Source organism: Ranitomeya variabilis, chromosome 2, assembly GCF_051348905.1.
Source record: "Ranitomeya variabilis isolate aRanVar5 chromosome 2, aRanVar5.hap1, whole genome shotgun sequence".
Lineage (NCBI taxonomy): Eukaryota > Metazoa > Chordata > Amphibia > Anura > Dendrobatidae > Ranitomeya > Ranitomeya variabilis.
This window is the reverse complement of record NC_135233.1, coordinates 389,886,009-389,892,008: the sequence shown is the minus strand read 5'-3', so window position 1 is coordinate 389,892,008 and position 6,000 is coordinate 389,886,009.

Below are 6,000 nucleotides of genomic sequence, written 5' to 3'. Positions count from 1 at the left end.
TAATTAGCCCCTACAGTAATAATATCCCCCATTCTGGACCCCAACTGTCCTCCATATTCTTTATATTATTCTTTATATAGCGCTAACATATTCCGCAGCGCTTTACAGTTTGAACGCATTATCATTGCTGTCCCCGATGGGGCTCACAAACTAAATTCCCTATCAGTATGTCTTTGGAATGTGGCAGGAAACCAGAGTACCCAGAGGAAACCCAGGTAAACACGGGGAGAACATACAAACTTCTTGTAGATGTCCTAGGTGGGATTTGAACCCAGGACTCCAGCGCTGCAAGGCTGCAGTGCTAACCACTGAGCCACCGTACTGCCCATACTTCCCTCATGTTTCTCCACATTGCCCCAGTCATCCATAATAGTATAATGTACCCCATAGTCATATATAATATAATGCACCCCCATAGCAGTATAATGCACCCTATAGTACTATAATGCACCCCCAAAAGAGTATAATGCACCCCTATAGCAGTATAATGCACCCATAGTAAAATACAGCAGCCCCATAGTATAATGCAGTAGCCCCTTAGTATAATTCAGCAGTCCCATAGTATAATGCAGCAGCCCCATAGGGATATAATGCACCCCATAGTATAATGCAGCAGCCTCATAGGGATATAATGCCCCACAATGCCCAATAGTATAATGCAGCAGCCTCATAGGGATATAATGCACCTCAATAGTATAATGCAGCAGCCTCATAGGGATATAATGCACCCCAATGTCCCATAGCATAATGCAGTAGCCTCACAGGGATATAATGCACCCCATAGTATAATGCAGCAGCCTCATAGGGATATAATGCCCCACAATGCCCAATAGTATAATGCTGCAGCCTCATAGGGATATAATGCACCCCATTGTATAATGCAGCAGCCTCATAAGGGTATAATGCATCCCAGTGTCCCATAGTATAATCCAGCAGCCTCATAGGGATATAATACACTCCACAGTATAATGCAGCATCCTCATAGGGATATAATGCACCCCAATGCCCCATAGTATAATGCAGCAGCCCCATAGTATAATGCAGCAGCCTCATAGGGATATAATGAACCACAATGCCCCATAGTATAATGCAGCATCCCCATAGGGATATAATGCACCCCATAGTATAATGCAGCAGCCTCATAGGGATATAATGCACTCCACAGTATAATGCAACAGCCTCATAGGGATATAATGCACTCCAATGTCTCATAGTATAATGCAGTAGCCTTATAGGGATATAATACACCCCATAGTATAATGCAGCAGCCTCATAGGGATATAATGCACCACAGTGCCCCATAGTATAATGCAGCAGCCCCATAGTATAATGCACCCCATAGTATAATGCAGCAGCCTCATAGGGATATAATGCACCACAATGCCCCATAGTATATTGCAGCATCCCCTAGCGATATTATGCACCCCATAGTATAATGCAGCAGCCTCATAGAGATATAATGCACCCCACAGTATAGTGCAGTAGCCTCATAGGGTTATAATACACCACAATGCCCCATAGTATAATGCAGCAGCCTCATAGAGATATAATGCACTGCAATGTCCCATAGTATAATGCAGTAGCCTCATAGGGATATAATGCACCCCAATGTCCCATAGTATAATGCAACAGTCTCATAGGGATATAATGCACCACAATGCCGCGTAGTATAATGCAGCAGCCTTATAGGGATATAATACACCACAATGCCCCATAGTATAATGTAGCAGCCTCATAGGGATATAATGCACCACAATGCCTCATAGTATAATGCAGCAGCCCCATAGAGATATAATGCACCGCACAGTATAAGGCAGCAGCCTCATAGGGATATAATTCACCCCATAGTATAATGCAGCAGCCTCATAGGGATATAATGCACCACAGTGCCCCATAGTATAATGCAGCAGCCCCATAGTATAATGCACCCCGTAGTATAATGCAGCAGCCTCATAGGGATATAATGCACCACAATGCCCCATAGTATATTGCAGCATCCCCTAGAGATGTAATGCACCCCATAGTATAATGCAGCAGCCTCATAGAGATATAATGCACCCCACAGTATAGTGCAGTAGCCTCATAGGGTTATAATACACCACAATGCCCCATAGTATATTGCAGCAGCCTCATAGAGATATAATGCACTGCAATGTCCCATAGTATAATGCAGTAGCCTTATAGGGATATAACGCACCCCAATGTCTCATAGTATAATGCAACACTCTCATAGGGATATAATGCACCACAATGCCCCATAGTATAATGCAGCAGCCTTATAGGGATATAATACACCACAATGCCCCATAGTATAATGTAGCAGCCTCATAGGGATATAATGCACCACAATGCCTCATAGTATAATGCAGCAGCCCCATAGAGATATAATGCACCGCACAGTATAAGGCAGCAGCCTCATAGGGATATAATTCACCCCATAGTATAATGCAGCAGCCTCATAGGGATATAATGCACCACAGTGCCCCATAGTATAATGCAGCAGCCCCATAGTATAATGCACCCCATAGTATAATGCAGCAGCCTCATAGGGATATAATGCACCACAATGCCCCATAGTATATTGCAGCATCCCCTAGAGATGTAATGCACCCCATAGTATAATGCAGCAGCCTCATAGAGATATAATGCACCCCACAGTATAGTGCAGTAGCCTCATAGGGTTATAATACACCACAATGCCCCATAGTATATTGCAGCAGCCTCATAGAGATATAATGCACTGCAATGTCCCATAGTATAATGCAGTAGCCTTATAGGGATATAACGCACCCCAATGTCTCATAGTATAATGCAACACTCTCATAGGGATATAATGCACCACAATGCCCCGTAGTATAATGCAGCAGCCTTATAGGGATATAATGTACCACAATGCCCCCATAGTATAATGCAGCAGCCTCATAGGGATATAATGCATCACAATGCCCCATAGTATAATGTAGCAGCCCCATAGGGATATAATGCACCGCACAGCATAATGCAGCAGCCTCATAGGGATATAATGCACCCCACACTATAATACAGCAGCCTCATAGGGATATAATGCACAACAATGCCCCATAGTATAATGCAGCAGCCTCATGGGGATATAATGCACCCCATAGTATAATGCAGCAGCCTCATAGGGATATAATGCACCACAATGCCCCATAGAATAATGCAGCAGCCTCATAGGAATATAATGCACCCCACAGTATAATGCAGCAGCCTCATAGGGATATAATGCACAACAATGCCCCATAGTATAATTCAGCAGCCTCATGGGGATATAATGCACCCCATAGTATAAAGCAGCAGCCTCATAGGGATATAATGCACCACTATGCCCCATGGTATAATGCAGCAGCCTCATAAAGATATAATGCACCCCATAGTATAATGCAGCCAGCAGCCTCATGGGGATATAATGCATCCCACAGTATATTGCAGCTGCCTCATAGGGATATAATGCACCCCACAGTATAATGCAGGGGCCTTATAGGGATATAATGCACCACAATGCCCCATAGTATAATGCAGCATCCTCATAGGGATATAATGCACCACAATGCCCCATAGTATAATGCAGCAGCCCCATAGGGATATAATGCACCACACAGTATAATGCAGCAGCCTCATAGGGATGTAATGCACCCCATAGTATAATGCAGCAGCCTCATAGTGATATAATGCACCACAGTGCCCCATAGTATAATGCAGCAGCCCCATAGTATAATGCACCCCATAGTATAATGCAGCAGCCTCATAGGGATATAATGCACCACAATGCCCCATAGTATATTGCAGCATCCCCTAGGGATGTAATGCTCCCCATAGTATAATGCAGCAGCCTCATAGAGATATAATGCACCCCACAGTATAGTGCAGTAGCCTCATAGGGTTATAATATACCACAATGCCCCATAGTATAATGCAGCAGCCTCATAGAGATATAATGCAATGCAATGTCCTATAGTATAATGCAGCAGCCTTATAGGGATATAATGCACAACAATGCCCCATAGTATAATGCAGCAGCCTCATAGGGATATAATGCACCACAATGCCCCATAGTATAATGCAGCAGCCCCATAGGGATATAATGCACCACAATGCCCCATAGTATAATGCAGCAGCCTCATAGGGATATAATGCACCCCACAGTATAATGCAGCGGCCTCATAGGGATATAATGCACCACAATGCCCCATAGTATAATGCAGCAGTCTCATAGGGATATAATGCACCACAATGCCCCATAGTATAATGCAGCAGCCTCATAGGGATATAATGCACCCCATAGTATAATGCAGCAGCCAAATAGGGATATAATGCACCCCATAGTATAATGCAGCTAGCAGCCTCATAGGGATATAATGCATCCCACAGTATAATGCAGAGGCCTCATTGGGATATAATGCACCCCACAGTGTAATGCAGCAGCCTCATAGGGATATAATGCACCCCATAATATAATGCAGCAGCCTCATAGGGATATAATTAGTGATGAGCGAATATACTCGTTACTCGAGATTTCTCGAGCACGCTCAGGTGTCCTCCGAGTATTTGTTAGTGCTCGGAAATTTCGTTTTCATTGCCGCAGCTGAATGATTTATATCTGTTAGCCAGCATAAGTATATGTGGGGGTTGCCTGGTTGCTAGGGAATCCTCACATGTAATCAAGCTAAGAGATGTAAATCATTCAGCTGAGGTGAGGAAAACTAAATCTCTGAGCACTAAAAAGTACTCGGAGGTCACCCGAGCGTGCTCGAGAAATAACGAGTATATTCGCTCATCACTAGATATAATGCACTCCATAGTATAATGCAGCCAGCAGCCTCATTGGGATATAATACACCCCACAGTATAATGCAGCGGCCTCATAGGGATATAATGCACCCCACACTATAATGCATTCCCTCTTCCTTTTTCCCCCCATAGTAGTATAGTATGCCCCATACCGCGGCTTTACAAAAAAAAAGGATTTTCCTTACCTAGCCGAGCTCCAGTGCTGTCCTTCTCTCCAATTTGGCTGAAGCATGCAGCGTTGTTCTGGCGTATGACAGTGACATCATACATCGCCGACGTGCAGGCTGACGTCAGATGCTGGTCTGTGATTGGCTGGCAGCTGTTAACTGTTACCGTGCAGGAGGAATCTCCTGCACGACAACAGATTTTAACTGATCGTGCGTCGGAGGATGCGCAGTCAGTTACAGCGCGGCAGCATGCTGCCGCTCAGGCCTGGTGAGCAGAACAGAGGGGGCCCACTCAGGGCTCTTTTCTCTTCATCTCTTGATCGAGCCCTTACGCCAGTAAGGGCAGTAATGCCCTGATGGTGGCCCAGATCACACTCAACATGGACCAGAGGAAGTGAAGGAAAGAGTTGTCTCAGGAGATTAGAAAGAAAATTATAGACAAACATGTTAAAGGTAAAAGTTATCAGACCATCTCCAAGCAGCTAGATGTTCCTGTGACTACAGTTGCACATATTATTCAGAAATGTAAGATCCATGGGACTGTAGCCAACCTCCCTGGACGTGACCGCAGAAGGAAAATTTATGACAATCAATCGCACCATCCGTCGTTGTATGAGCCAGAGTGGACTTCAGGGGAGACGACCAAGGAGGACACCATTGTTGAAAATAAATCATAAAAAAGCCAGACTGGAATTTGCTAAACTACATGTTGACAAGCCACAAAGCTTCTGGGAGAATGTCCTATGGACAGATGAGACAAAAATTGAACTTTTTGGCAATGCACATCAGCTCTATGTTCATAGACGGAAAAATGAAGCCTATCAAGAAAAGAACACTCTCCCCACTGTGAAACATGGAGGAGGCTCTGTTATGTTCTGGGGCTGCTTTACTGCATCTGGCACAGGGTGTCTAGAATCTGTGTAGGGTACAATGAAAAATCAAGACTATCAAGGGATTCTAGAGAGAAATGTGCTGCCGAGGGTCAGAAAGCTTGGTCTCTGTCGTAGGTCATGGGTCTTGCAAC